This window comes from Pogonomyrmex barbatus, unplaced genomic scaffold, assembly GCF_055798465.1.
Source record: "Pogonomyrmex barbatus isolate J1 unplaced genomic scaffold, ASM5579846v1 scaffold7, whole genome shotgun sequence".
Taxonomy (NCBI): Eukaryota; Metazoa; Arthropoda; class Insecta; order Hymenoptera; family Formicidae; genus Pogonomyrmex; species Pogonomyrmex barbatus.
This window is the reverse complement of record NW_028297171.1, coordinates 6,058,475-6,081,856: the sequence shown is the minus strand read 5'-3', so window position 1 is coordinate 6,081,856 and position 23,382 is coordinate 6,058,475. Positions and strand designations below refer to the sequence as shown.

The 23,382-nt window shown below is 39.6% G+C and overlaps 1 protein-coding gene and 1 long non-coding RNA gene across 2 annotated transcripts in view; one reads left to right on the top strand and one right to left on the bottom strand.

Moving 5' to 3' along the window:
- svp (COUP transcription factor 2) overlaps nucleotides 1-23,382 on the bottom strand; it is a 180,935-nt gene that overhangs the window by 117,968 nt on the left and 39,585 nt on the right. The gene's annotated exons all lie outside the window — the stretch shown is intronic.
- LOC148934953 (uncharacterized) lies at nucleotides 19,994-23,289 on the top strand. The gene is made up of 2 exons (XR_016140947.1): nucleotides 19,994-20,297; nucleotides 20,715-23,289. It is a non-coding gene; the product is annotated as an uncharacterized LOC148934953 (long non-coding RNA).

The following is a 23,382-nucleotide window of genomic DNA, read 5'->3' as shown; positions in this document are numbered from 1 at the left end:
GAGGAGGAGGAGGAGAAGAAGAGAGAAGATACTCGACTACCGCCTCGATACGACTATTCTTGGGGCCGACCAGAGACCGACTGCCGACTAAGGCGACCCCCTGACACCGACCTGGGCCCCCCACTATCACGAACCCGCGAGGTTTCTCGCGGGTTCCACCGGTTGCCATGGCTACTGAAGGTGGGGTCGAGTCCCGGGCGCGCCCCGGTCGTCCTCTCATTGGCTACGGGTTTGCCCTACCCCGGACAACCAGTACGCATTGCCCGACCAAGTAGTTCCGTACCCACTTTGACTCCTCGATCTAGTCGCCGTTTCCCTCTTTCTCTCCTGCGATCACTGATGAGTGGATCTCCTTCCTTCGCCCGAGATCGTCTCGCACGCCGCATTGTGGCTCTTGCTCACTCACTCCTCATCTATCTATCCGTCTGCCGTCAGTCTATTCGTTCTGCTCTCCTTCTCTTTCGTCTTGCCTTTCCCTCCCCCTTTTTATTCTTTCTCGCTCCGTCTCGCTTTTTCTCCCCATACGCGAACTCTACGAACAAGTGCTCCGCAGTTCTCCTTATCGCGCGTCCTCTGTCCCTCTTCTTTTCCCGCGCGTACCATGTTCCACCACTCTATTCGTAATCTCTTCTCGCAGACCAAGCTCTCCGGATTCTTCAACCTGCTGATCATATTATTACGCTTTTTATCAAACCGACCGCGACCGCTACTATACAGTCGTCATCGTCGACTCTAAGCGCCTGTTTTCTCGAGAGAGGATCGTGTTCAATCCGTCGTGTTCACGCCACCTCGAGTTTGTTTGAATCCCTCGATTCTTATCGTTTCTTTCTTTCCGCTTCATTCATTTGCGATTACTTCCACTGATCGTTGCGATTCATCCTGAACAATTGCGCTGAATAACAATCCTAAAGTATCTTTTAACAATTTTTTCAACTTTTTCATTTTATATTATCCTTACTTGTATTTGCCTTACAAAAAAGAAATTGTTATAAAATTGCTTTGTAAAGATAATGATTAGAAAAATATTAGTTGGCTAAAGGACAATACGATTATAGACTATAATAATTAACATTTCGTTCGGATTTGGTCGTCTTTTCCTCTTTTCTTCTCCGGAAAAAGGGCTTAGATAGAAGGAACGCGACCGTCCACCTCATCGGTGTCAGGGGCGGCCGAGAGAAGAGAGGTCAGAGCGAGAGGGCGGCAGCCAATGAGGACGAGGAGTCAAGTGGGGCGCGAAAAATGGGCCGGCCCGCCTTCCATCCACCCCCGGGGGCTAAGGGTGAGGGTAAGGGTGCGCGGAGTAGGGCTAGAGAGGGCTCCGAAGGCTGCCGGGGCATCGAGGCAGGGTCAGTCGGGTCGCAGCCCTGCACCCCTACAGTTTCGCTTGTCAAGTTCTTTGCTCTTTCCTCGCCTCTCTCTATCTCTTGCTCCCGCTTTCTCTATCTCGTTTCCCCTTCGTCATCTTTCTCTTGCGACGCGTGTCTCTATGTTTTTCCGAACCGCCAGGATCCGACATCTTTCATGTTCGATCTTACTTCCTCGTCTTTTACTTTCCATCACGCGGAGTATTGATTTACACATATAGCGTATGTAGAATTCGTGATTATGAATCTGAGATTTCTTTTATTCGGATTGTTTTATATGCAGCGTTTTCTCATCTCTCATATTAAAATACTTTTGTCATTTTTTTATATTATGTAATAATAAATCAGTATCTATAATTACACTTTTGCTTATCACAAGTACAAAATAATGATTTTAATGATTTTAAATGTAGAAAGCGTGAAAGCATACTAACGTTGAAAATAATAAATCTTGTGTTACATCACTAATCAGTTTATTCTGAATTCCGTTACCGATAAATTCCAATTGCTCTCTTGTATTTCTCCGCGGCGAGAATCGATGTCGCGCCAAAGCAGGCGCGTAAGACGATCTTCTCGCCGGGAGACGAAATCAAAGGTATCCTCAACGCGTGATTCGAGCGCGAGGAATTCGGCCTCTCGATCCGCCGGCGGTAAGAGCGTTTCTTTTTTTTCGATAGGTTGCGTGCGTACGCGTGTGCACGCAAATAGCGAACGGCGAATAGCGACCGGTCGAGCGAGCGAAAAACGAGAAACGAGGGTACAAAGAGATTTCGAAGACGATCGGAGCGGAGTGAACCGTTGGCATTCGCACACGCTCTTGAATCAAACTCAATAAGTACGACCTCCGACCGACCAATGCTCGACTCTCCGACCGTTACGAGCGCCATCGTGGATGTCGTGAGGGTCGGATTTAGGCTGCACTCGATGCGACCGCATCGAATTTCGCGCGACCTCTTCCACCTGATGACGTCAGCGCGACGTTCATCATTTCTATCACTGTTGTGAAATTTCATCTCGATAGTAAGACAACGTTATCTCGTTCATATATTCTTTGCTTCTGTCTTATATTAGAAAAGTATATAAATAATGCAGAAAATTATCATTCTTAAGGTTCTTATTTGTATTTTCTTTTTTAAAATTTATATTAAAGAGCAATAAAAATCCATATTAAAAAAGAAATTCTATTTTTGTCTTCCATGTTCTGTTTTTTAAATTATGTTATTTTACTATTTAAATCAATTGTTATAATTATTTAAATTGATATTTCGCTCAAGTTTTGATTTATAAATTTAAGAGACAGAGAAAATATTTGAAGAGACATAAATTGCAATATTGAGAAATTAAAAGTCTAAAGTTTAAAAGTTTATAGATTCAATTAAAAATTTTCTATCAAAAAAAATCGGCTCTTTTTTGCTCTCGGGTAATAATTTAATTTCCCATATTTTCGTGACCCCGAGTGAACCATGTGTACCCGTATCATATGTACCGATCTTTAGAATATCTCGGATCCGATAACGACGCGGAGAGCATCTAAAAATCTCAAATCGCCCGAGGCATTAACCATCACCGCCAGTGGCGGGGGCGTCTCGTGGCGAACCCAAGAACGACCTGCGGTGTAACCGCAGCTCCCGCAACCGCCATCGGGGATGAGCGAGCGTGCGTAATAGTTATAGGGAGTACGTGTGTGCAGCGGTCATAGCGAGTACGTTAGTAGGGTGGAAGTCCTAGCGGTAGATTGAGACTGTGGAAGGAGGGAGAAAAGGCAGGGTTGGGCGCGCCACGTACAAGTGCATATCGGTGAAGGGGTGCCCGAACAATGCGCTCATTCAATGCGCTCTAGATATGATTACCGGAAACCATCCCGTAATTACTTTTTGTACATCCAAAACGCACGAGACTCTCCATCGCCCCGCTCCCTCGAAAGCTATACCCCTCGACTCTACCATCCACTGTCGTCCGTCCCCCTGTCTTCATCGCGATGTTTCTTGGACGATCTTTTTTCCACCCCCTCGGTCGTCTTTTTAATGCACGCAGATTCGTTCGCTGATTTGCTATTCTCAAGGCGTCAAAATAGTCACACTTTGCACTGCTTGTTCTTGTATGAGATATTTATGGTATTTTATGGTATATATTCGTAAAGTAGTGCAGAGAAAAAAATCAACTCTTGTATTGTTATACATTACATCTTGTTCATTATTATTGTAAATAAAATAAATATGTAATTTAATTCAAAGAATCAGTAATCACAAACGAACTTGGAATTACATAAAATTACAGATAAAAACAACATTTTCTATCTTGTAATTTTCAAAAAGATTATCCTATTAATGTTAAAAATCGGACTGTTAATATCTAATAAAAAAATAGTCATATTATTAAAGTTATCGCTAAATAGTTTTGTGATTAAAAATACTTTGCAATTTTTTAATGGACATTTGGCACACGTTACGTATTAGATATCACCGTTTTGAGAGTTTTCCCATGTTTTGAACGCAGTACGTTTCGTTGAACAAATATTTATCCCGTGATATTAATTACGTACTGAGGGAGTTGGTTGCTCGTTTGAGTCGCGAGCGAGTTCGCGAAACGCAAACGGCGCTCCGGATATTTTTCCAATCTTTCAACTAACCGCAAAGAACGCAGATATATTGCCTGCCCCTACATCCGGTGGCCGTGTAATCTTGCCGTACCTCTTTGATAGGTTTATTACCGAACTCAAGCTTGTTTGCTGCGTGTACACAAAGTAGCGCTAGCTTTTTTCCGAACGTGGTTCTCATTCGCGCGATACCTGTGCAACCCTGTATATTAAGACTGTGTTTTTATTGATTGTATTTACATTTTTCCTCTTTGCTTTTAATCTCGCTCAAACTATGTTATTACTTGATCTGCTGTACGTTACTATCACTGTATACATGTAAGACAATAATCGTAAATAATAATTATGGGTTTTCTATATTAAAAGAGAAAATTCTCTCATATCTTATTATGTATTTGTCATATGTATCATATATATTTTTTCATATATATTATCATATATACGTTAAAAAATTAATATTTTTTAAATAATATTTTAATAAAATGTGAATTATTACCTAAAGGTTATTGTAAAATTTCAAGCATCAAAAACGATCTTTAAATTTGCATATAAAATACGCTCGTATTTCATTTTTGGATAAACATTTCCGCGAAGAATTCATCATAACTGAAATGTACGAAATGCTTAAAACCGGCTAGTCAATGTGCCTCACGAATGCTCACATTCGGTTACGATGTGACGCTAATCGATCTCAAAACCGAGAGAAATCGAGAAAGTGCCGAAAAGTTCGTCGAAGAAATATTTATGTAGCTACGGATTTTAGCTGCGAGAGGGAGAATCACTGATCTCGTGATCGCGACAACGACGACAACGACGACGACGTCGACGACGGCGTTGGCGGTGGTGGCGGTGGTGGCGGCGACGGTGGAGGCGGCGCCTGCATTATGAGTGTGTTCATATTTCCTGCGTTTGCCTCCTTCCATCCCTTATCTGTCTTCCCTACCCTCCAAGCCCTTTTGTTCGCACTCTTTCGACTGTTAATGCCGCGAAATTAACTCCGGGAGGAGCGAGTTTAAGAACTGCGACTGGATATAGATATATATGTATATAATATATATATATATATATATATATATACATATACATACTTTCTAACCCTTCGTCCATTGTTACCCTATTGTGCCCTCCGCGAGTGGTATTATTTTAACATTATCAGTTGCCGCACTTAATTAATTTATTTATGAACCGCGCAAACAGGAAAAAGAGAAGGAAGAAAAAAGACAAGAAAGCTCGAGACTCGAGTCGTTTCATCGTCGGATTTGTCTCCGGAGGTTCAACGGTTCAACCCCTTGTCGTCGGTGGTTGTCGAGGCCGGTCGGAGGTACTCTCGGGCTTAGGGTCCGCCGAGCAAAAGGACGTAGCCCTAATAACGCTTCCTCCTTTATTGCGTTCCGTTTTATCGCCGGCCAAAGAAACGGCTCCGCGGAGAATGTCCGACCGAGAGAGAGACAGCGAGAGAGACGGGGGTGGAATGAGGCAGAGGACTACGACGATTTAAGAACTGAAATCGCAATGAGAGTGGTAACCGTTATAATGAAAAAGGCGCTTGATTACGCGCCGTGAACGACGTTAAAAGCTGCTGCCACTGATCTTTTAATTGTTCCTATTCTTAAAAAGCGACGGAAATTAATGACAGCAACGGAATAAGCCTATCTATCTTTTATATGACAAAAAAGAAAGCTCGAATTTTACTTTTTCTAATAAATTACTTGAAGTAATATTGTGTCGTCACACTATATGTACGTGTGATTATTTTTATAATATTTTTATAAAATATTATATTATTAATATTAAAAATTATGTAAATTTAAAGCAAATATATAAAATTTATCATCACGCTCAGTCAAGTTTAGCATTAAATATGAGCCAAAAGTATATATGTTTCTGTGATGAAAGGAATCGCGAGAGAATCTTTGGCGCTTCGCGAGAAATTCGAGTCGCAATCGAGAAAGAAGGAGATTGGTCGAACCTTCCTCTTGGGGATTGAGCGATAAATCAAACGATACTCCGGAAGGGAGGAACCCTCCGTCGTACTGACGGGACATTTGCATAGGGGGGATTTTGACCCTTCGTCTTAGTGGACGAAGCTACCGGTCAGTCGTCCAGTTTTAGGATCACCTGTCCCATGATTATCCGGGGTCAAGATTGCGAGAGGGATTTCGTCGTCGCGAATGGGACCCTTACACTTCGATGAAACTCCCGTGCGCCCCCCTTTTTCTTTGGTCAGAAGTTCTTCTCCCCGTTAAACTCGCCGGCCAATCTTTGTTTGACGCGTTACGATAAATTAATGGTTTTTCGGGGCTCCTCGCTGGACAGTCTCACGAAAATTCAAATCGGTAACTGCCTCGTTATTATTTACGGTTGCTCGTTTGAAGAACTTCGATCGTACAAATTATTACATTTTATTCAAAACTAACTAACTTTATTTAAAACATTCTTTGGAAGAACTAAAAAATTTACACTAAAAAAAATATTAATGTCAACTAAATATAAATTGAAATTAACAGAGACCTTACTTTATCAAAAATAAAATCAAAGTGAAATAGAGATAAGCATAATATTTAAAAAATTTTTAATTAAATTTTTAAAAATAAAATATAATATTTTTCGTAATAGAACTATTACGCATTATAAAGGAAGAGAATAAGTCAGTAAGATATAAAAGTAAATTATATATATGTGTGTGTGTGTGTGTGTGTGTGTGTGTGTGTGTGTGTGTGTGTGTGTGTGTGTGTGTGTGTGTGTGTGTGTGTGTAGATACATATATTTGGAGCTTGCGCATTTTTAAATAAAAATCGATCCATCAACTTTACAAAATGTACTGTCGTGGGATCCTGTTGTGTTTGATGATCCATGATGATCCGACAATGGACAATAGCCATCGCGCAGACGATCATTAACGATTCAACACAAACTGGGGAGAAAATTTCATGATTTCGTGGAACGATGTAGAATCGGACATCAGTTCTGAAGGGAACGCTAATGGTTCTATATCAAACACCAGCCGACCATTTAACCGCGCAGGAACTTTCATAGCGTTTCATCATTAATCTCCCGTGAAGTCTTCTCGTGTGTAAACAGCTTTATTGGCAGCCCGAAGAGAGAGAGAGAGATTCGTGACGATGCGAACCAAGCGAGTGCAAAATTTCATGGAAAATCTTACGCTGGCGCGAGTTTACTGACTGCAGATGCCAGACGCAGTTGAGATTCGCATCAGTCATTCGCCGATCGAACGTTTAACGTTTCTTCTGTGTTCTGAACAATATTAAATAGAAAAATGTTGAAGAAAACGCGGACGATGGTTAAAGAAAATTTCACATAACGGATTAGACAAACAGATTGCTAGTAATAATTTCTAATTTCGAAAAAGTTTTACCTCAGAGTTAAATAAACTGCTTAACTATAATTGTTTTGAGACAATAATAAAAAAAAGATAATAAGAAAAGTTCTTTCTCCATATCTCCTTTCTGTTTGGAGCGGATTTGAAGTTTTTCATATATCTCAAATAAGAAAAGAGTACGCTTCTCGAGCACCGATTTAATGCGCGATAATGACCGAGGCTCATGGGACATTGTGGGTGCGAATGAGAAGAGCGCAGAAGACACGGAGTATTTTCGAGTGATAGAGTGACATCGGGGGAGACACGCCGGAAGGGATCGAATCACGTTTCCCCTCGATTGGTGACGCAAGTACGCGCACTCGGGCGACATATGGCTGTCGCTGATTGCACCGCGGTTTCACTTTCAACCACGCTCAGCGCGCCGCGGCAACGCGGTTTCGCATCCATGGCGGTGGTAATGACCCGTCCTGACCCTCCTGTAGCCCCCTGACTTGTATTAATACACCGACTACAACCAGATACACTTATTTATTGAGCAAATATTCAACATAGAGGTTTGACCGTCTTGGACTGAGAGTGTAAAAACAATTGATATTATTAAATAAAAAACATGAAAACATTGTTGTTAAATAATTGAATATTGTTGCTTCTTTTTTGTTCTGCATGTCAATTAAAATCCTTTATCATGCTGTTAACTTTTGCTGTTCAAAATTAATAATTTAAGAATCTTAAAATCAGCAAATAAGCAATAAGTAGTTTTATTTTCCACTTGGAATATAATTGCAAATTTATTATAACTCATTACTGACACTTGCTTATGTGGCTATTATACTTTTCTCCTAGCAATTTTCCTATTACATAGAACGTCCAATCCGGATCCAACCCAAGAAATAATGTAAAATATATAACAAGATTAATTTTAATATTATTGGATCATAATAAAATTCACTAAAATAAAAGATTTATAAAGGATTTTAATTATGAAAAGAAACAATTAATAAAAAATAACAATAGACGTATTAAATCATTTGTATTAAATCTCTTCCTCATAATTATAATAAAAAAAGAGTTACATATGCAAGACCGCGTTCTTTTTAAAGACTTTCAGCATTGATTTTAATGCGATAAATTGTGCGAAAGGAAAATTACTGCTATCAACGATGTGGGTTGTACGCGATGATGAGAAACTCCTCGCGGACGATAGGGTGTTCCTAGGCACCTTCGTATACGAAGGGCGAAGAAAGGTACTACAAGGGTGGCTGGTGCCCCCTGGGGAGCCTATTGTCCGGAACACCCTGATTAAAAACCCATTCCCCGGTTCTGCGCTTTAACCGGATGTTCAAAACCGAAATCCCGAGACCGTTGTTCGATTTCCAGCACACATTGGTAAAAAAAGGAACCTCGTAAAGACAGGATTATTATTCAAGAAGCCCATCATCACTTAATTGTCGCGGTATGAATATATTAGATACTATTTTCAGCTTTCACACATTATGTCATTATGTGTACAAGTTATAAAAGTACGCGTACACGACTAGTTTTACACTCAGCATAATCTACTTTCTAATTCCATCAATAGTATTTTAATAATCGCTATAAAAGCAAACGCAGAGCCTCGATGAAATGGTTTGCTATTTATCTTTCGCGATTAAAGTTTCGCTCGTTTATTTACAGCAATAAAAATATCAATAAATAAATACTATTTGCAATGTGTTTACATATTGCGCATCGAAGACGGCAAGCGAGGTATTCGACGTAGCACAAAGCAGAAGAAATACGAGCGACTTTGACAGACACAGTTGCTACGAGACACGCCGCACGTTAATTCCGGCGATAAAGCGCAATCTGTCTGATCGACGCGACGATCGCGCGTGATTATGATTGAGGATGATTAGCCGGAGAGAGAAGAGCGAGGCGAAAGAGAGAACGACGCGGAATCGTTGCATCAACGTGACGAGTAACGCAACCCGTCAAAGCACTCGCCATCTATGGACGTCATTAGTCTCGTTGACACCCCTCGGCAAATAATTACCGGCGCCTCTCACAGTAGCCTCGCCTATCCTTTGACTCTTACTTTACGCTCTGCTACGCCGTTCAATCACATCGAGCTATTTCTTTCACGGTCGGAAAATCTGCGCTGATAGCTACAACAACGTTCCTTTAGTAAAAATAATTCTTTTGACGCAAGAATATTCGCAAAAACTCGATTAGTGATTCTAACAGACAAACGAGAAAGCAGAAAAATAATACTAATATTTATAAAGAAAAAAGAGATTTAAAAAAAAAACAGAAACTAAAAAAAATATAATTTATATTGCGATAGAATAAGATATGTAACGAAGATAAGAAAATATATATATTTGTATATATTCAAAAAGAGACAATTACAGTTGTCATTTTAGAAAATTTGATTTTTCTATCTTTACAGGCAAATCTTTCTCTTTTTCACAAAAACAAAAACATCGTAAAACTTGTAGAAGATTATTAATAATTTTAATAATCTCAAGAGGTATATTAAGATAAAGTAGTCTTCTCGGAAGTTTATCGGTAGATCATATGTACGACGGCAAATTACATCCAGACAACATGGCATGTGACGTCCGCACGCATACTTCTATGTAGAAAATGTTCGCGTTACATGTTCCATAGTAATAAACTCATGGTCTCGTTAACCAGATTAATACAGTCCGTCCTTGATTACGTTGTGTGCGTGCGGGAGTACTACCGGTGTTAAAGTTCACCACGAGTTCGACGAGTTTCGAAGGCGCCCGACGACGAGCTCGCACGATAAATTCCATTACTCATTGTGGCCGATCGTTAGTAGATACATCGCGAGTTCGATGTTAAAGACGGGCGGCCCTATTTGTGGGGAGGCGCGAGCGCGCGGGTCCGGGCCGGCTGTAATTTGCATCCCGATTCAATTCCGGCTGGCATACCTCAAGGAGAAAACTTGTCCATCATTAGGTGCTCGAACGTTACTCGTTAATGTCGGACGCTGATGAGCGTGCCGGTATCGATTGGGCCCCGAGAGAGAGGGGCCCGCGCGGATAAAAGGCACGGAACACCACGCGAGATTGCGGCAAGAAATATTAACGAACCATCGAGAGAGAGAGAGAGAGAGAGAGAGAGAGAGAGAGAGAGAGAGAGAGAGAAGGGGGGGGGGAAAGGAGACTGACAGTAATGTTCCTTTAGGTTCACGTATGGCCACGCATTAGCGACAGGTGTTGTGATGCGACTCGACCCTATCCACGGAAATTTGGTTGCTGATATATCCCGATCGCGAGTTTGCGATGGTAATTGCAGTTTGTAATTAAAATTGAAAAGTTTCGAGCTAATGCCAAAGAGGCAGCTTTTAATACTTAACATTTATAAATATATTGTCTCAATATTATGGGAGAGACAAAATTTCAAATTTTTAATGTTCTAGTCTTTGATCTTTGAGGTTTGAAGCTAATAGAATTTTGTAATAAAAATAAAGTATAAGTGAAAAATAAAAATTTGTTGTTTGTTTAATCTTTACGCTTCAAGAATTTATATTTCAATTGCCATTAATTTCATAACTCTCTTTATAAAGATAACGAACATTACTATAATCAAACATCATCATTTAAATATACATAAAAGAGAACATAATAATAGTTATCTCATATAAAAGTAATAAAAATTCACATACTCATTCTATTCTTCGACCATATGACAAGATGTATATTATAGCTGTTATAACGGTGAATTCATTGGACGTCATTAAAAAGTATCTATAATTTAGCGATTATTACGCCTTTGCATGTGATTTATTATGGGTGAGAAGCTATGGATAACAGACCATCGTTGCGGCAAGGATATCGATGTGGCGTGCAATAAATAATTATCATGGCGCAGCCGGTATCGTAAAATAGTTCGACGCGGTTAATTAGGCAGCCATGTAATTGATGAAGGGCGATCGTTCGAGCGCGAAAGCTTCTTGGCGTTTCGCTCTTCGATTTGCTGCTTCCTTCGACTAAGGCGTTTGTCCGCTCGACTTTAACGGCTATTGAAAACAGCATTCTTATTTCGATCGGCTCGGTTTTCCTAATATCATTTTACACTTTATTATTTGATAATAAAAATATAAAACGCTTAAAGTATAACATAAAAGTTAATTATAATTTATAAAAATACATAGAATTTATTTTTCAAATATTTCAATAAGCTATATATTTTTTCTAATTTATTATATAAAAATGCACAAATTGATTTGCAAATGCTGAATGATTAGTTTTGCTAGAATTTACAACTATATCTTCTCCAAAGATTTGTTTAACTGTATTTCGACTATAACTGCCAAATAAGTTTAAAAAAGACTGCTTTAATGTAATTAATATCATAAAGATAAAGAAAAGATAAAGAAAAAAATCATTTGAAATACAGAAATTTTCTGTTTGATTTTATTTTTTATGCATTAAGAACCTAAATTTAATAACTTAATTTTAATATAGATATATAAACATTGTGAATAGATGTTAGTCGTGAGTCAATTTTAGTATGAATAAACTGATATAATAACGATAGAATTAAACAAAAATATCTTTTCTTACTTTCAATGAATATGTCCATTATCTTATAAATGGTGAACGATCATGTTATATCGTCGTAATACAGTGCAGTTATTAGAAAATCGATTACACTCGATTACGTCGAAGCCTAAGAGACACTCCGGCAGCGAGTCAACCCTTCATCATCTGTCACAATCGCGTCGTCATCTTCGCCAGTATTTCATAATTAGCTAGACAATGGCGGCGAAGACTCGTGACTATGTAACAGAACCCCCCCCCCTTTCTTTATTATCTTCCCACCGCGGGAACGGAATACGCGCGCGAGTGTTTTTCTGCTCCATGAATCTTTTAGTCGGATGCGCTCGACGACTCACTAACTCGACGGGGACGCAACCCCTGCACCCTTTGGAAAACGGTAAGCTGATTCAGTTGTTTACCGTCTACCTGTTCACCTGTGCGACAAGATGAAATCTTACAAAAGCTACATTAGAGACGAACAGAAGCAAGGAGCGTTAAAGTGTATCTAAAAACAAGCGTGAGCACCTTTTTTCTCGAGTGTGATTTTATGTAGAAAAAAAAACATTAAAATACACATAATTGATTTTGAAAACTTCAGTACACTATTTGAGATGAAACTTACAGTGTAAAGTTAGTGCAAATATAATAAATCTACAGTCACATTTCTTATTCCTTTTTTTTTTCTTATGCTCCACATTTAATTTTAAATAATCAATAATTTTCTCTGCTTGGTAAAACATTATTTCTCAAGGAAAAAAATTAAGATCGAACAGTCAGATTTTTTCTAAATGTAGAACGTATAATACACGCTTTAATGCACGGATCTTCGTATGAGTGTCGGGTTTGCGGCATGATCAAGCGTTTAGAATGGTGCAACCTCGGGCCAGCGTACCGACCAAAGAGAACGAGCGCGTACCCGGGGAAGCTGGTAGCTGGTTTTCGGCGCAAAAGGTCACCGCGTAGTCGGCTCTTCCTTTGAGAGCGGCGAACGTTAATCAGTTGGCAGGACCGGGAGAGAAGGAGCACGGCCAGGAGATTAATTAAGCCGTAATTACTGGACAGCCTCTCTAGTTGCTAATGGGCAACCCGATATCCGTGAAAGGCCGCGTAACACCGCGTGAATAGGCGGCCCGACCGCTGACCGTCAGCTTCACCGATGATTATTGAGGCTGCTTCGATATGGCGAATATTCTGAAAGGCCTCTGGATCCTCTTTTTCCTCCTTCCCTCGATCGATCGCGCGAAGAACTCTTGATTGAAAAAATGCCTTTGAGGCTCAAATATTAAAACGTACGAATTGTTAATAATATCAATTAATGGAAATTATATCGTGATAAATACAGAAATACAATTGGAAGAAATACAACTTAAATACAATTTAAAGAATAACAAAAAGCAATAGGATTATATTCAAGTCTAACAAATATATTTAAATCTGTTTGAATTATATTTAAAAAATCTAAAGAACTATATAAATGTTCATATTATTGTACAACTAAAATTTATAACTGTAATGCATAATACGAAAGAATGAAAACTCGAGTTTCAATTTGCATAAGGATATTAGATATAGCATCATTTTATCTTTCTATCTCATTTTATCAAACAGCAATTGTTATAAGATTACATTGTACTACATTTATATGATGGAAAATTAATATGATAATAATCACATATACATACTCGTAAGCTAATCAATCTATTAAAAGTCAGTAAACTTAAGTAAAACGAAGTCGAGAGATTCTCGCCGGATAGTATTATAAGGGCAGAAACACAAACGAGATCGATTATCCTTAAAGGAAAGAAGGGAGAATAAGGGTCCATGGGCCGAGAGAGGAAAGGGGGTTGTGAGTCCCCGCACAGACAACGACAGCGGCGACGACGAGATCCCGAAAGGTAATTACTCCGTGCTATGTACAAACAATGGCGCCCGTGCCCCTTGTTGCGCGTGAGAAACAAAACCCGGGTCAGTCCAGGCGCGCCAGGTGGGGCCTCAATGGGGTTGCCTTGTGCATATACCTGTCCGCGGTAACTGATATGCTCGAAGGGGGACAACGGGGGCCGCCAGTTAGACCACGGAGATTATGCCTTTAACGTCTCGCGCAATGAATTACATAAGCATTAATCAGCGGAGTGGCCTGAGGCCCGGCCAAAATCGCCCATAACCGAAACAATATCTAGACAGAAGAAAGAATGGCCCGGCTCACAGTTTCCACTCGAACGATCTCGTGACTACCTTTCGGTGACTTCGCGTTTTCTTCTTAATGTATGAAAATTGCACAGCTCGACTTATAACTCGTTGGCTGTTGAAATGAAAAGGTGTACAATGAAGAAACAGATAATAATTTTATAGATAATTCGTAAGAATGTAAGTGTAGAATATTACTCATAATAGAATTATTTATCGTAGCTTATTTTTTGAAAAAAATTGATGTTTACATGAAGTCTAATTTGAAAATGATAATTCTGCTATTATTACTTCCCACGAAGAAAGAAGCGTAAGGAAGATAGAAAATAATAAAATTAGGCTTATGAAGATAAGCACAGAAATATAAAAATAAAAGAGAAATAAAAAACACATATATCAATATTATATTGTTGTGATAAATATAGATATTCTAATAATCATTAAACTTTGAGAAATACGTAGACTAAATCCGTAGAATAAATCCGTTATTAAATACAAAATCTCAACCATTTTCGACATCGACCATGTAAGCAAAGCACATTCCACTTCGACAGGGGATATTTCTTTTTTTCCTGTACATTTCGGAAGTAGCCAGGCGAAAATATTGATCGGAGGATCGCGAGAATCCAATCCCGGATCAACGTGACGAAACGGTACGCGATAATGCTCCAGTTGCGGGGCCCATCTTCGCCACCGTTTTATCGCACTCTCGTTCTTTCCCGCATCTCTCCCGGCCGTTAAATATCCAGGGGACGATTTCGTTGCTCTCGTCGCTTCCGTGAGAGGCCTACGCCCCGACTGACGGTGGCAACAATGAAAACGGTTGCATACTAACCACCCACACGTTAATCGTCAATCCTGTTAACGTCGCCGACAGGGCGGACGCCTCTCCCGCGCCGGGGGATCATCCCTTAATCCGTTCATTCGCATCTCTGCAACCCCCGAGCCACCTACACTCGAATGTACTACGAACGAGTAGCTTTGAAACTTGCACCCTGTGCCCAAACTCGTCATCCCCCTCCTTGTGTTTCTCTCTCTCTTTCTCTCTCTCCCTCCCCGCCTCTCTCTCTCTCTCTCTCTCTCTCTCTCTCTCTCTCTCTCTCTCTTTCTCTCTCTCTCTCTCTCGTTTTCTCTCCACTTCAATCTATGGTTTTCTCTTTCTATCTCTCATTCTATACCCCCGCCTCTCTTCGACATGCATACGCGTATGCGCGAACGCGCACCGTGACATCGACAATGCGTATTATTCACGCAATCTTGCGTGTATACAGAGTATACTTCGGAATACCCGTAGGATTCTTCGATTAAATTGAAGTAAATCTTTCTGAAATATGACAATGTCGTGTCGATAGTTTTTAAATTCCAAGTGAACAATTTTTGGCAAAATTAAATTTCATACCTTTAAAAAAATAGTTCTTCTATTATGTCGGATTTTAATAAGTTTGATTAGCAAATTCGACACATTTAATATTAGAAAATATATTGTACTAAAAAGTTATAAAAAAAAAATATAATATTTGTTAACACAAGATCTTTTTATAAACTGTGTTTATGTAAGCAGAAATCTAAATAAATAAATTTTTCAAGTAATTGTTCATTGCTTTACTCTCGCGAGAGAGTCTGGATCGATCACGACGAAAATCTGGGTACGCCTGGAGGCACGACCATGGATATCCCGGGACGATTACAGGATTACTGGGAGATCGGGATGTGTAACGAGGTAAGACCGATTTGCGTTGTGCCGTGCACGTTCCCGTCCATCCTAAGCGCCTCATGCTACCACGGAGGAATCGATTCTCGCTGAAGCTCGCAGGTGAAAGCGGGACATTGGCTCGAAAAAAACAAAGGGATCTTTTCGGTGGAGCCCGCGACGGGTCAGCCCGGGATAAAAAGCACACGCAAGTCATCCGATCCCTGTGGACCGCGCGCGCGTTTCGACCCCCGGAATCCATTCAGCGCGACCTCCGATTCGAGGAGGCAAAGATCGATGAAAACAAAAGAAGAAAAGGGGAAAGGAGGAGAGAGAAAACGGGGATGCGCCTTAATAAACATGTCTTACAAGAATACCGGAGTGCATAACCTGCACGAGCCAGAAACCGAGAGCAAGAATAGATACGCCCTTTCTTTTTCTCTTTTCTTTCTCTCTGTTTAGCCAGTTTCCTCGCTCTATTCCGCCGATCTCTTTCCCTCTCTCCCTCTCCTTTCTTCTCGGCTCTTCTTTCACTGGGTAACGCGGAACACAATGGATAAATGAGATTTTTTGCGAGCGATTGAGATCCGAGAGCAGGAAGAGGAGAGCTATGGTTGGGATGCAGAATAGAGGAGGGAAAAAGAGGATGAATCGGGGGGAGGGCATCATTGTCTCCCCGGGGAGAGACCGAGAGTGTACCGATGATAGGGTGCATCCCCCGGGAGCGAGGGCTCGAAGAAAGGGTTGACAGGGGAGGCGAGGCTTTTAATACTTGCGGTACCGCTCTGCCATTGTCGATAAAACGCATCGGCTAGATTACCATAAGTACGCCATGCCGGGAGAAAGAGTGAAAGAAAGAAAGAAACAAGAGATCGCCTTTATGCTTATCGAAGAAATAGCCACCGGCTGATCCCGCGATTTTAAGATATCCGATACGATCCGTCATCTTATATAGTTTTCAAAGCAAAGTTTCATTATCCTTAATAAAGGAGATAAAAAAATTTAATATAAATAAAATTGTAATTAAAATAAGAATAAAGAAGAAAGATTATCTTCATAATTAATGTTGTTAATAAATATTTTGTAAAATATCTATAAGAGTGTCGAAAAGTTTTTAAAAAATATTTGTTCATATTTATATTACGTAATTTATTTCACATAATAGTCAATGTTTATTATACGATCAATTAATTGAGTCTATAATTCTTGTAAATTTTAAGCGACTCTACTTTTTTTTCTCTAAACTAAAACAATCTCGTTCCGTCTTAGCAGAGCTTGAGAGAAATGTTTAATTATATTATAGCCTTTTTGCATAAATCAGGGATGGCACACACATCAATAATAAATATTACGAAATCTTTACGTAACATTATACGAATATCACATGAGCGGCAATGATTTTATTGGCGTTAGATAAGCGTCTAACGTTACAGAGAATGGATATCCCGGGCAAGCTCGGGAGGAGTAGATTTAAAAGGACCATGATCCTTGCGCAAGGAGACGAGAGCCGAGCGGCCGGTTCTTCTTTATCTCTTTCTCTTTCTCCCTCTCTCTTTCAGGATCGCCAGGATCGAATTCATTCGCTTGGGTCCGTGTGCACGGCTCGTACATCAACCTGTCATAATTAATAGGGCCTTTTTGTGCGCCCCGAGTCTACCCCTGGATCTTAACACTTTGTCTTATGCGCGCGATGCAACGTACCGGACGAGCTATTTATGCTATTATACTATCACCCGGACAAAAGTCGCGGACGAACGATGGGAATGGGGGAATTTACGACTGCTCGACGTCCATTTCCGTGTTGCAACATCGTGGAGTGCATCGTGCGTATGCTAGGCGACGATGTTTTACGACGAAACGTACAATCCTTGCGGGCGAAATCGGGGCGGCGCAAAGACAAACTGTTATTTGCTGCGACTGTACGCGCCGAAATCGCACGGTATTTTAAATAATTGATCGGTAGATAGAAGCGAAATAATTTATATTAAGATTACAATATGTCCAGTACAGTAACCATTAGATATATTGTACTTTTCTCACTTTGAACTTTGTGAGGAGAGTTAGTGAAAGTACCTAACTTATATATTTTATCTCGTGCGTGAACGTACGACTCCTCTCTCTTATGTATGTAATTTATTGTATATAATTAAATTTTTAGCAACTTGAATGAAAAGGTAAAAAAATTACGCAATGCAAAGAAGATTAATTAGATATAGAATAACGTGCATGCCGGAACTTTCTCACGGAATATATTTCGATGCAAATGTGCGCGATTAATCTTGTATATGAGATAATGTGTAGAAACTAAATGCATCGTGACGATCGGTCTTTCTCCCCTTTTGTGATAAAATTCGCGAAGTTGATACCGCAACAGCGAATTTAAATCCCAACTCGGACCCGTGTTAGCGCAAACCGTGAAACCGTACTATTATAAATGAAGGTCCCATGTTTTCCCAGTTTCGAGTTTACAAATTGGCAAACTGCCGACGACGACAATGACGACGATGGTAACGAGAAAGTCGACGACGACCATGACGACAACGACGATGACGACGATAGTGTAAGAGCCTACGGTGCAAGATTTCGACACCGGCGAGACTCGGGCATGGCTAATTAGGGGAGCCCTCCGTGTCATAGCGAGTAAATTAATTAGGACGCTGATTAATGTCGGAATATTAATCCGGGTGCCCTAGAATCGTACGATTTCGTGATTTCCAAGGAAAAATCATCTTTTTATCTTGGAAGTCGTAATGGAACATCTCTCAATATTATAATATCAAATATATTCAAACTTTAAGTTTATCCTCGTTCGATGATAAAAGTTTCTCCATATTTACGTGTGGCAAATTATTTTCAAAGTATCGTCGTATCAGACTGCTAAATCATCGCTAGAGATACATAGTTATTTATAAAACATATAGAATGTAAACTTTGCAGCACACCAAGAATTACATATAATCTAACTTGTTATTAGATTCCTTGAGATATGTTCTCAAGAATATTTTCTCTTCTTATTTATCCACGCGCGAGATTCAAGCCGCGGAAGGAAATTGCAAACGATCGTGGGCATTCTGTATACCAGCTGTACGCGCGTATATCCGCGTCCTCGGCTTTATCTCGCGAAAGCAACGTGGAGGAAGGTGAGACTGCGGGTTTCTCGAGAAGTGCGCGCTTTTCCCTCGCCAGCGGTCTTCCCTCTTCTTTCCCTTCATCCTAGTTCCCCGCGTGCAATCGCGCGCAGCTCGGAGCAATGTGCACAACTCGCGCACCACTGATGGACATACGGACGTACTGCAATGCGAGGTACGTCGTGGCCATAGTGTGTACGTACGGTACAGCATGCCATATGCCATATGGCTAATGGCTTCCGCGTTGCTAAGCGTCATTGATAGCACCAGCCGAACCCGGTGGTGTCCATGCCTGCCCATCTTCGTAGAACCGTGATAGCGTTCCTTGTTAAGCGCGCACAGGATCCTCCTCGACGAACAAGACCGACGCTTACTTTGCACTGATACTGACGGTCAGATGCTATCGTGATTGCGGTTGACTCTTATCGAGTCATCTCGCGTAACAAACGAAAAATAATGAATAAAATGTATTAATAGATTTTGCAATAATAATATAAAATGACTAATAATTCGTGCAATATCGGGAAAATTGTGCGTTGACAATTTCAACTCATTCTGAATAATATTACATAATAGAGATACATAGAGAAGGAAAATTTATATGTAATGATATTATATTACTATCTATTCTAATTGAGTTAAAAAAGTATGACTTTGCGAGAAATCTATTTATATTTTCACCGTTGTATAAATTCTATATAGTATGCATTACAATATACACTTAGCGTAACCGTTGTAGATATTTATTAACACAAATATTAAAATATTTATCATTAGATTTCTTGAAAATTTTCTAGATATTAATCCTTTTTAATGATATATGTTTCCCAAATGTTTAATTAAATTATTAATCAGGTTGTTTTTATAAAATATCACAAGAATCCCACGCACGCGATGCCAAGTTTCAATGAAAAATTTGAATTTATGAAATCTAAATAATTCAGAATTTATTATAAAATTCGTCGAAACTTGACGCTATGAATATTTGCCTTAATCGATCCTTTCTATATCCAGCGCGATAATATTCATTTGAAACTCTATTAGTTGCCAAGTACTATTTGCCACACAAATAGCATCGATCGCGAAGTGCTTTCGAGATGAGCAACGATCCGTGGGAAAGATCGTAGAAACTGTCGTCCACTTTAATCCCTATCGTTTGTTGCTATCTACAGGTCGGTTTGAGCATCATGCGCTTCTATTGACTCGCGCCACGGTTCGACGCCAAGTTGAACGATACTGTTCGCGTAGTCGCTCGTCGACTTCTCACAAACGAAATCGCGACGTCATTCTCCTCCTCAGATTTCTTGATGATGTGCAACAATAAGCATCGCCGAGACGCGACGCAACCTGACCGTATTCGCGATATCCGATCACGCCTCATTTTCGGGCCTGACACGGCTCTCGATTTCCCCCGATCGAAGATAAATCGAAAAAGGGAAGACGTATGTAAAACATATTCTATTAACATTATTTGTATCATAGTCAAGAAGTTATATGTTGTATAAGCTATAAAATAAAATCAGTTTATTGGATTTGAGTTTCCTAATGCAATTCTAAAAAAAATTGGAGTAACAAGACTCGAAAAATCTATATTGCCCTACAAATTATATATGCAATCTAAAAAAAATATATATATATATATATATTTAATAAAAATAATTTAAACATTAAATTTAATTATTAAATTTAATTTGTATCAAATTTTATAATTAAATTTCTGCCTGGTATCCATATATATGCGGATATTTCCCGATTCATTTTATCCTCAAAATAAAGTTTCGCGTGTAGAAAATTTGTTACGTTTTCAGATTTCTCCACGGAAAAATTATTTTTCGGACTTGTGCTCTTCTGTTAGTCAGATACAGATCTATCGGCGCGAGCAGTAACCGTCGTGTGCACGTGACGACCGATCGTTTCCTGGTATAAATATGCAACGTGTCACCCGGGAGGTCAGCAGCTCGGATTCCTCGATGGTCGGGTGCACATGCACATGCACATGCACATCCGTATCCATACGCACGTGCGTATTCCGCTGGCCGCGCGAGAACGAGAGTGAGCACGCACGCGTTCACAGAGTCGCGCCGGCTAAGTGCATATGTATTGTATGTATACGTGCGTGCATACGTTAAAATCCTCCACAATGGGATCCTCCACAATGGCCTTTGTCCGTCGCGCTTGTGGAAAGAAATGAAAAACGAGGCCCTCCTCTCCGCCGGTTCCTTTTCGCTGGCATGCGTGAGTGCGTTCGTGCGCGTGCGTACGTCCTTCCAACGTGCTCTTCTATACGCATCTTTTTCCTGTTTCCTTCAGTTCGGCCTTTTCCATATTTGTCGACATTTCGATATTGTTCCATTTTTCGCGATGTCTAAAGAGTGCGGCTCGTGGTGAAATCTTCATCTATTGTCATCGGTATATCTACTTCTCACGTTACCATCCAACCATTTGTTCTTTTTATCACCTGTTAATTATATAACCTTATATTTTTCATTTCTTTTAATTTAAACTCTAAATAAGCTTCGCTCACTCGTTTAATTTTGCTTTTTCGCCCTGCCCCCCCCCCTCTCTCTCTCTCTCTCTCTCTCTCTCTCTCTCTCTCTCTCTCACTCCCGTGCCTTCGACCGCACGGTCGAAGTTGAGGGTAAAAAAGAGGACCGTATGTGCGCCAGTTTTTAAAGCTTGACGGAACGCGGTAATAGAGTTGCCGTCAAATCATCGGCTGGAAAATCGGCCAGGCCAGCTCTTACTCGAACCCGTGGCAAAAACGGCTGTAAAGCTCGTTCAGAGATCCGCAATGTCACGCGAACCGAAGAGCGGTCCGAAGAACGAAAAAATTTCTCGCGGATCGTCGTGGGATAGTCGACCGCCGGCATGACGATTTGGGACCCTCGCTTATCTTCGACGAGGATTGGTCTCGCTCTAATTGCACCCGACCCTCAACCCCAAATGATTTTCAATCGATGAGCAATTCGTGACAGACCAATACCTTCTTTCGTTGATGTCTCGAATTTCAAAGATTGGCTTCTTGTCGATTACATCCCGAACAAACAGTTACAGTTAAGTAATAGTAAAGTATATAGCTTAGTAACAATTTATTAAAGTAATTTATTAAAATTTACTTATATTTTATATAAACTTCTTTAAATTTAATAATTATTTCTGCAATACGAATAAGAAGATAATATTTTGAGTAGAAAATATGAAGAAATTGATTATCGTATTAAAATTTATTATTAACCTTATAAATATTTTTATTTGCAAATATAATAAATATATCTTTCAACTAATACTTTAAACTTTAGTAATAAAATAACAAAGTCACTTTTGAATAAAATATACATAAAATTCATAATATTTATAATCATTTTCAACGACATTAAATTAGTTTCGAAAATAGACCGTATTTAAACAGTTTAAACTCTATGTTCTTTAAACATAGAGTTGTCTCTGTCTCTTTTTCTCTTCTGTTTCTTTCATAATGTAACACGATATTCAGAAAGGCTACTAAAAGTAAAAAGTTGCTTGATGGATCATGTTACATCAGTCCTATCCTGCGAATAGTTCTCGATGAAAAAAAAAAAAGAATATCCTTCAGCTAATAGGTTGGATTCATCAAAGCGAGACCGCGCGTCATGCAGCAGAGTGGAAACGTAATGACGAGGAATACGTAATATCTCACTAATTGGGCTCGATAATAGGACGGTCGGCAACCGATAATAGCTAGAAACGGGTAGCCAACATCGTCGTTAATTCGAGGAAAATCTCCCGCTCGAAAAGAGAACGCGCGTAAGAGCAGAAATCTTACCGACTCCCGTATATTGGCCTGCCGAGAGATCGGGTCGGCAAAGGCGTTAATCTGGCAGAATTAATCCGACTCTGCTCGGATGCTTTCCCTCGATATGCCACGAACAACGAGTGCGCGAGTCGAACCCTCGATTCCGCGAGCCGCCCTTCCGGGTCCTCTCTCCGGGTTTGATATTGGTTCAAAGTGAACGCGCACGAAGGGAGATTCTTCCACCTTTTGTCGTGAAACACGTCCCGGCTCGTTTGTAAACGCCCTGTCGTGATACTTTAATTAACCGCGGAACGAACCCTGGTTTCGAACAGAAATCTTTATATGTTACTTATACTTTATATGTTACTTTATATGTTACTATAACTTCCGATAATATGTATTTGCATCATTTGTTAATTTTTGTTTTTGTTAATTTTTAAAAATAATTTTGTTACTCATATAATTAATATTTTATCTGTTCTATTGTGTTTCTGTTTAATACATATAATTATCTTTTATTTTTATCAATACAACTGATTAAAATCAAATTTTGATTAAAACATAAGATTATATTTCGATTATTATATATATATCGAGACCAAGATTGCATTTATATGTAAATGAAATAATAATAAATTTAGACAATATTATTATTTTATTAAGCTTGGTTGTCATCTCTTCTATTTAATATTTTTTCCACATCAATAAAATGCATATGTAACATTTTCTAAAAGATTGAATTAATAAGACATTGT